Consider the following 9,580-nt stretch of genomic DNA (forward strand, 5'->3'; position numbering starts at 1 on the left):
TGTGCCTTTCTGCACGTCAACGAGATGGAAAAGTCTGGATGTGCCATTGCATTGTTTCACAGCTAGCAGCCCGAAGAGAAGGCAGCTTTGGGTGCAGAAAGTGAGGACTGGCAAGCCAGTCACATGGCCAATGGTGGTGTGTTCATGTCATTTTCAGAGACACTTCTTTCTCCCAGGCAAGGACTTTGCGCCATTATAGCTTTGTTTTTAATTGAATCACTAGGGTGATAATCGCGGCTGTCGCTGTACTTGCTGCCACGATGCTCGCAAAATTGTACCTCCTCGTAACCCAAGCTGGAATTAGCCGCCATTTTATTTTTTCCTCTGCGCGTTTTATATTTTCGTATTGCTGTCAGGTCGTTATACACACTTGTGTTTCACAGTCTGCAAAACAAGACCTCAAAACCGAAGAGACCCGCGCTACCCGCGTAGTCGCGCCGCAACGTAAACATGAGCAGGCTTTTATCTGAACGCTCGAGAGTAAAAAAACGAATTTTCACAGCAGGTAGTACTGCATTGCACGATCAGTGCTCGCGCTGAAGTGACGCTTAATAGAAAAAGCAAGTCACGCGCACATTGCCCTTTAAACGCACTTGCGCGCTGATTTATACACAGCGCATATTCGGGAGCGCAAAATGCAGCGCACAAAGGCCGCCGCTCGCCCGCCGCCCAAACCAGCGAGAGGAGGAAAGGTCCCCTCCCCTGGGCCACAACCGCTTTCCTCCTCATTCGTGACGGCAAGGAGGAAAGGAAACCGTATAAATTGTTTATTCTGCAGCTTATTGTCGGCCAGCTAAATGACGTGCGCGTGTTACAGTGCATCTGCCACCGTGGATCCAGTGTCTATAGCATGGGTTACGAACCTGCAAATTTCATCGCTTTACCACGTCCCTTAACAGGTGGCGCTTTTATTGGCCGTTATACATCGTTTAAAAGCACGTTACGAGAAGTATCGATGGCTTAAAAACGAAAATGCACCGTCTCCCATGACTATCAAGTGCACATCTTGGTAACCTTCGCACGAAGCAGGATACAATAGTGTCCCAACAACATCGAGGCGCGCGTTCTCTCCTATCCTGCAATCAAACAAGTCGTGAAAAACCTCGGGCATTCTAGTATGTATACAAGCCACTAACGCTCGGCAACGTCCAGGGTGAGGACGCCGGCGTCACCGCCTCGTTCCTCCTCGTCGACGGGCGTGTATGAAGTGGCGTTGCCCTCCTCGGGGAAGGGCAGCGTCGTGTCTTCTTTCGTCGTCGTGGTGGTCACAGTGGACATGTACACGCCGGCTATCACCCCCACGCACACCAGCGCCGCAGCGGTGCAGAGAACGACGCGCACGAATCCCACGCACTTGGACCGCAGTTCGGCGTCGCTGTTCGCGTCAGCCGGGCCCTGCTGGCGCGGCGGTTCAGCACCCGGACCCTCAGCGGCTTTATCGTCATGGGGCACGGCGATGACGGCGTCCTTGCCTTCTGCGGCTCCGCCTTCGTTACCACGCTGAAGCGCCTTGTCTTCGGGCGACGCGAGGCGTTCAACATTCGGCTGCGTTCCGCGGTCAGACTCTTCCGAGTCTTCTTCCCGCGCACTGCTCTTTCCCGTAGCTGACGAACGGATGGGCATGGACGAAATCGTCGGTTCTCCGAACCGCCCTCTGGTGGAATCCTCGCGGTCTTGTAGATTGTCGTCGACCGAGTGGAAAGACGAATCATCTTCGGCTCGGGTGGCTGACGTTGTTTTCACTCCAGAGGAGTTTGGACCAAGCCCAGACGCTCCTTCGGTGGCTGCCGATGGAGCCGCTCCTTCGCTTTTCTCTCCGCCTCTGTCTCCTTCGGCTTTTCCATCGGGCGAGAACTGAGCAGAGAAATCGCCTCCTGGCGACATCGGAGCGGAGAGCGCCGCTTGTTCGCGCGCGTCTTTTGAAGCGTCGTTTGTGCGATGGCCGTCCTCCAGGAGCTCAGTGCGACTCTGGATCGCGCCAGGCTCCTCGTCTCCCTGGACGCCGAACGCGTTGTCTGCCTGCTCAGCGCTGCTACCGGTGAATAGGTTAGCGAAAGACCTCAGGCCCTGGACAATGGCTGCGATGGCGTCTTCCGCGCGTTCTACGAGGCTATATGGAACGTAGCCGCTTGCTTCCGCCGCGTGCGCCAAGTCTTCGGCGAAGTTCAGGAGTCTCTCCTGCTCTGCGCTCAGCAGAGAGGTCACTCCCTGTCCCTTGGCGTCCACCGCTTCGCCCTTGATGATATTCGACTCAAAGGGCTGCGCTTCTTGCGCCTTCTCACCGTCGGGGCTCGCATCTGCATCCCCGGGGCTTGGTGGACTCTGCAAGTTGACTTGGGCAGCCTCCATGTCTTGAGGAGCGACGCGTCTCTAAAGGCCGCAGGTGTTCAGGTGGTGCACGCCGTAAGTTCGCATCCAAGACTGGGATGCTGCCTGTTGGCTTGTCGGAATAGCAGAGTTTGACCAACTGTGCGCTGCGAATTGTAAAGCTGGTTTTCGCGGAGAAAGCTGCCTCCCAAGAGGCGGCAACAGCCTGGTCTTGTTCTTCTTCCTTCTAGTGCTAGCTCGTGTTCGAACGTGGACTCGTGATGGATGCAAGAGCCCAAACAGACCCCTGACAGAGCAGAGAATGCGAATATCAAAGATATACTTTATGTTCCGAAGTGAAAAACAAGAATTTGGTTGCAGTATTGCAAATTGCTATCATGAAATGTTGCGCTTAGTATGAGTTGCGACACGCAAGTACAGGGCCCGAAGCGGTCTGCAGGGCATTATGCTGGATGGATGAACGTTAGAGGCTATTCTCTTTGTAGCAAGGCAGTGGTATGATCCACCCTGTCGAATTCCCAATGTCAGGTACCTGACATGAGTTCGCGACGCCGACATGCGACCAGTTTGCGAACGAAAGGCAGAATGCTATGCCATTCTTTAAATGCACGTCAGTTCCTGAACAATATGTCACCCAATCGCCTAGCCACCTCACCATAGCTTACCCTCAAAATGTTGTGCAGGCCCGCGACCCCATGTGACTAGGGGTTGGAGTTTTCGATTTAAACCGATAAACATACGTCGAATTTATTTTTTCATACTTAGTTTAACTGTGAAAGGTAAGTATCCTTCACATGTACACCACGGCTTGCCGGCTATTGAGTAACAGTTAAAATCGGTCAAGAGAGAGGACTAACAGAGCGAGGAAGCCAGGGGTGCGGTGAGACAGCGGGATCGTTCTATTAATCAATCCAGTGGTACGTTTTGAAACATCGCTCCACTACTTTAGACAAACGTCGGGTGCTGACTGAGACGCTGCCCAACCTAGTAAAGCTTCGCCTATACTAGCGTACCGCCTTCTGCTCACAGGCGGTCATCGCTTTATCACAGCCTTTACTTGGCTCAGGAGTTTTCGCACGCTATGTGAGGACACCGACAATGTTTGTAACCGTGTACAAGCAGTCTTCAGCTTGAAAGCATGCACAAGCGTGACGAAAAAGTGACATGTTCTGGCTTCCGCGAACGTTCAGCGGCATTTCCACGGTTGCCGTATACACTCGGGCTATATACGCTATCGAAGGTCCTCTGCCTCCTTCTGGATGCAATGTCTTGTTGAAGATGTGAGGAATGCACACTTCTATTGCTGGCTTGTCCGTCTTGCCGCATCTAATTCCTCAGGCCAACAATCACAACGGACCGATCTGTATACTTATACTTTGTACCCAGGAAAAAGAAAACATATTTTATTTGATTTCAAGCACGCTCACTGAACAGCCAGGAAGAAGGTATAGCGAGAGGGAAGGCTCAGGGCGAGCATTTTTATAAGGCTCGACACTTCTCACGGTCTCCAATCGGGCCCCCGTTCTGAGGTTCGTCACTCCGGCTATCGCTAGCGTCGCAAGTGATATTTACCGCGATAGCATAACGAGGGATTCACCAGCAGTGATATCTGTATGGCATATTTAGCTGTATCTGTATTGCGAAGTCAGGTGTTTACAGAGGAGAGTTCTAAAATAAATTATATGGTGACTGCCAATCGCAGAGTTGGAGCAATCCTGGAGCAACGTTTCCTGCTCTTTTCGGAGCAACTGTATTCCAAACGCAGATCTGAGCCACGGATCGCGTCTTCCAATCGTAGACAGGGAGCGGTTGCCGAGCCGAGATTGCTCCGTGGAGCAGTCGGGACTGCTCCGCCGAAATCGGTGGATCCGACCGGAAGTTTGCGTGACGTTCTTTTTCAGCGGCGCCCTACATGCTCTGGCCAGAGCAAGTGTACTCCAATCGCAATTTCATGTCGCGCGCTCTGCGCCGGATTCAGGCGCTCTGTCACAGAGCATGCAGATCGCTCCGGGCCTGCGATTGGAATTCACCAATAGCGTGGGCCTTGCGCCGTAAACAATGCATGTGGAATCACACGATATGTACAGAAACTTCCTGCAGGCTTGGATAAGGTTTCTGCTATAGTACTGCTTAGACAGAAATTTGGAAAAGGATGTTGTCGCCTGGTGTTCTCGGGTGCAATGTGTACACGAGGAAGTTGCAGGGACACATGCACTCATGGGGCTGGAGCGCTCAAGGCTTCTGCGGCTCGTCGCTATATATCTCATGCGGTAACGGGCAGCATATTCGCGTCATTTTCACCAGAAGCAGTACTGCCTTCTGTCACTTATGTTTTCCTTCTTTTGCTCGTCATTTTTCCTTTTCTTGCATATATTCCTAGCCACCCCTCCCCCCAACCCACCCCCTCATTTACCCAATTAGTGCTAAGCCTACCGATGCGTTTCCGCTTTGCTTCTTCGGGATGGGGAAATATGCCACCCAGCGCACTCAGGTGCCGCGTACGAGTAAAGACAAGGAAGTTGAAGCGACACGCGCGCTCTTAGGGTTGCTTGTTTTTGAAGACTCTTCCCGTTTTCCATGCAATATTTTATCAACCCCTGACATCGAGCGAGTGACATATTGAATAGGAAAACACAAAAAAAACTGCACAGGATGTGCTATAGACTAACAACTAAGATTTATCGTTAGAAAAGCCCCAGCTGACTAATGGGCTCAACTACTACACGAGTGAAATCAGCAATTTTGTAATTTAATACAGGGCCGTTTGTAGCAAGAGAGCGATAAAAAAAATTAGGGTAACGGCGCACCAGGCTGTTTGATAATAAAGCCACATACGTCACCAATAAGCTGGTCACCCGAGATCGATCTTGACGTCTGATCCAAAGAAGAAGAACGAAACTGTTACGTACCCACAGTCTCATCACCTCGTCCCATGAAGACGCATGTGGACAAATCAGCAATGAAATAAGTCCTTGTTGTCTTTTCAGGCCCTCGGGAAATCCCTCGCGATGAATCCGTACAACAGCTAAGAAAAAAAAAAAAGGTGAAGAGCTTCAAAAAACTGTGGCCACTTAAGCAATACAAGCTGAAATATTTTTCTGAGAATTAGAGATGATTCGAGAATTCTAATATATGAAGGTTCTAGGTAAAGTGTGCCAAGTAGTTTTGCGCTACCATTTAAAATGGATAGTCACCGATTAAAAGCGCGACAATGTTCAGGCTTCTCCTCAATGTGTTTGAGAAGTGCGGGAAAGCTCGCGATGAGGTGATTGCTGTCGAAATTTCAGAAGTCCGCTGCCTTCGCCCACATGCTGTCATGCGGGGTACTTACTTCACCTTCGGTGGCGTTGGTTTTCGTTTTTGAAGCAACCGTTTCTTCGCTGAAAACGTAGCGCCGCCGTACGTGACGTCATCATTGCAGGCTCTGCCCGTCGCTGTGCAATGCAGAGAAACCTGAATAATAATAATAATAATAATAATTGGTTTTGGGGGGAAAGGAAATGGCGCAATATCTGTCTCATATATCGTTGGACACCTGAACCGCGCCGTAAGGGAAGGGATAAAGGAGGAATTGAAAGAAGAAAGGAAGAAGAGGTGCCGTAGTGGAGGGCTCCGGAATAATTGCGACCACCTGGGCATCTTTAACGTGCACTGACATCGCACAGCACACGGGCGCCTTAGCGTTTTTCCTCCATAAAAACGCAGCCGCCGCAGTCGGGTTCGAACCCGGGAACTCCGGATCAGTAGAAACCTGAACGCTGACGCGGCTTTATTAGGCGATGACGTCCTCATTTCAAATGCTAGCAAAAAAAAAAAAAACGGTTTCGCATGCTCTAACTGCAGGTTTCACACATTCGACCGGAATTTGCTTACATCCCGCAGAGGGGTTTTGGTGTGACGGCAGCACTAACACTATCGCACTGAAAACAGCGCCGGCTACAATCCCCCGCAAATTGCGGTCCAGCAGAAGCTGGTGGCCGGTCAAGGGGAGGGGCAGCCAGTGTTCCCACGAGGCTCTTTTAGGGTTGGGAGCAATACTTTGCAGAACTGAGGATTGGGCGAGTTGGTTGTGATCCATCGCATTAAGAACAAGCGCTAAAAACACACACAGAGGACGAGACGAGACACACGAAGGCGCTGATTGTGTCTCGCCTTCGTGATTGTGATCGCCTTCGCACACTTTACCTAGAACCTTCATACATTCTAATTCTCGAATCACCTCTAATTCTCAAAAAAATATTTCAGCTTGTATTGCTTAAGTGATTGTGTCAGCGCCTTCGGGTGTCTCGTCTCGTCCTCTGTGTGTGCTTTTAGCGCTGGTGCGATGGATCAATACTTTGCTTTGAGCTAGTTGGTTGTAACGAGACATAATTGCACAAATGCGAACTGGTGCGAAGGCACGATGCGCGACGTTGGTGGTTGGCGCCACTCCTGTCTCTGTGTGTTCGTCCTCGTGTCTTCGCGCCAGTTCGAATTTGTGCAATTATGTGTCGTCGGGAGGTGCTCGTACATTCGCAAACCATGTACAGTCGAACCTCGTTATGACGAAACGGTTTATAACGAAATATTGGATATAATTAAGGAATGACGATTCCCCTCGAAAGCTCGGTCAACACGGGCTGTAACGAAGTAATCGCCGGGCCCATTCAACTTCGATATAGCGAGGTTCAACTGTAGCAGAGAATCGGGGTGCTTGTTTGTAGCGCTGTGCAGTGGTTTTCGTTCTGGTTTCAGTTTAGTGGATTATCTTGTGTCTTCTGTTTGTATACGTGTACTCTGTAACTGGTTACGTAGTGTCAGGTGATAATTTAGTAAGGTGATCAGTTAGTGCCGCTTTTTCACGGTTCTGCAAGATTTATGTGGCCGGTTCACGCTCAAAGCATGCAGGAGGCAGATTCACGCCTCATCAGCTTCAAATGCGTGGGATCGAGTGGCGAAAAATTAACGGGACACTTAATAGCTGGTAATCACTGATAATTAATCACTGCCGTGATGAGGCGCAGAAAGAAATTGGATTAAGTTTCACCTTAAGGGTATGACGCGATAGCCTATGGGTTAATTCCCATATATGCAGAATTGGTCATTGTCTGTTTTACACTGATAGATCCCTGATAGTCCTCATACCCCTCCTAGTGCAGTGGTGCAGCGGTTAAACGATGCGCCACTGCCCTGCGATGGCAGGTGCTCCTAGCGGTGGGCCTTGTGCGGCCCAGATTGCTCTTCCCGAGCGACCAATCATTAATTTAACTGCCACCTGCCACGGTGGGCAGGTTGTGATGACGCCGCAAGGTCAGGTGACCTAGGTGGCCCACCTGCCTCCTAGGTTGCTCTCTGGGCACCACCTGCCAGAGCCATATATGCCCGTGGTTTTCCGCTCACAACGCCGACGCCGACAACGCTGACACCGGACTTTCCGGTGAACGGGGCCTTTAACGGTGTCGCGTTCAAAGAAGACCTTCGCATTCATTCATTCATTCATCTTTACTGACAAGGATGGTCTCAGGCCTAAGGGAGACGTGAGACGTTTAGGTGCAGATTAGTACGCCGGACTCCGAAACGAGGTTGAGCAGAGCAATGAGCTTGCGCTTGGCGTCGTCACTGCTGGTCGTCCTGTAGTCTTCGTGTGTCCGAATGTGAAGGACAGAGGTATAGCGGGCGCGGAGGCTCGCCATGCCGGGGGCAGGTCCAAACGAGGTGCCCTAAATCGATTTTATTACTGTCAGCCGGAAAAATGGGGCAGCGTTCGACGCCATCGACTCAGGATGTCCGGTGTGCACGCTGCACACTTGTGAGCGAGAACCTGGGCCGGGCGAGGGAGGCCAAAAGAGATCGAAGGGGAAATGTCGGGGACAAGGTCCCACAACAAACCCCTCCGCTCATGTTCAATGCGGATGATGACGGAGTCTGGTATAATAGTGGGGTTGCGAAAACAATAAGGGCCCATGGTCCGTGTTGGACGAGCTCAGGTCGGGGCTGCGCCAGTGAATTTCCTATATATCTGCGCGTCAGCGGCCTTGTGAGCAGTCCGGGTCCCGGTCCCTTGTCGTGTGAATGCGTACCGAGACATGTGAGGTCTCCTGCAGGTAGTGCAAGTGCCGTTTAAAGCGGTTTGTCAGTGAAGTTTCATAACAACGAACGTTGAGCTACTTGGTTACGTCGTGAGAGTCTCGGTGTAGATGTGCATGGTAGTACATGGCTGTGTGCTGCAGAGGGGAAAAGCTTCGTCGATGACTCTTAGTTGAAGTTTGATGTTAGACCAGTACGTGCGACCACTTCGCCTTGTGACGTGCGCTCGAGAGCCCTCTTCACAACAGGCGGTAGCTAAAAACGTGGCGCCAGTGTGGTCGTCCTGGTATAGGGCGGTATTGGCGCAAATGCGTTGACCGATGTGTTCGCCTGTGTGGCGAGTACCTTGCTGTGACTGGTCTCAGACAAGCCCTCAACGTCAGCCAGTTTAAGTGCTTTTCAAAACTGTTGTTGGGTGGCGCCACAGTGTACTGCAGTGAACCAGAGCTCTTAGATAATATCAGATGGAAAACTCCGCTTCAAAAAAAAACAAAAAAGAAACAGCATTTGGTAACGGTTGACCATGGTCAGCGGCGCCCTCCATTTCTCCGCTGATCAGTCATAACATTGAAGAGAATCAGTTTTTTATGTTTGACTTTATCGAACAATCTACAGACATCGAAATTACGTAGCTTACAATTTCGTCTCGTGATTACCTTCTTGGGCAACAAGAAAAAATTAAGCAATGGTCTACTTTTTGTCAAGGAGGGATTCCGTTCGGCGGTCCTGAATGTGGGCGGAGCTTCACTGCAGACCGTTGTATCCGACTATATTCCCTGTAGTCCATGGATGAATTAAGGAATGGCCGTTGCGTCTTTTTCGAAGCCGGACGTGAGGGTTCCCCTTTGCCAGTCAATTGGCCGCTGCCTCAGCGCGCTTGCGGACGCGCAGCAGGCAATCTCGCATTGCGCCGAGACGCCTCCGATTGACAGATGCGCCGATGGTGCAGACGACGACGCTGCGCCCAACGTTACTATTGCCTTCGCCATCGGTTAAAGCAGTAGTAGTAGCAGTAGTAAGTATTTAATAAAAATAATAATAATAATGGAAGTTAAAAGATTTTTGCTAACCCCGGCATCTGCCTCCTCCAAATAGTCCTTGTGAAAACACGTGACTTCCGGCACACCTTTTTGTCATGCAGCGCGGATAGCGAACTAAAGAGTAAATATTTATTGGCAGAAGTGGT

The sequence above is a fragment of the Amblyomma americanum genome, chromosome 2 (genome assembly GCF_052857255.1).
Source record: "Amblyomma americanum isolate KBUSLIRL-KWMA chromosome 2, ASM5285725v1, whole genome shotgun sequence".
NCBI classification, from domain to species: Eukaryota; Metazoa; Arthropoda; class Arachnida; order Ixodida; family Ixodidae; genus Amblyomma; species Amblyomma americanum.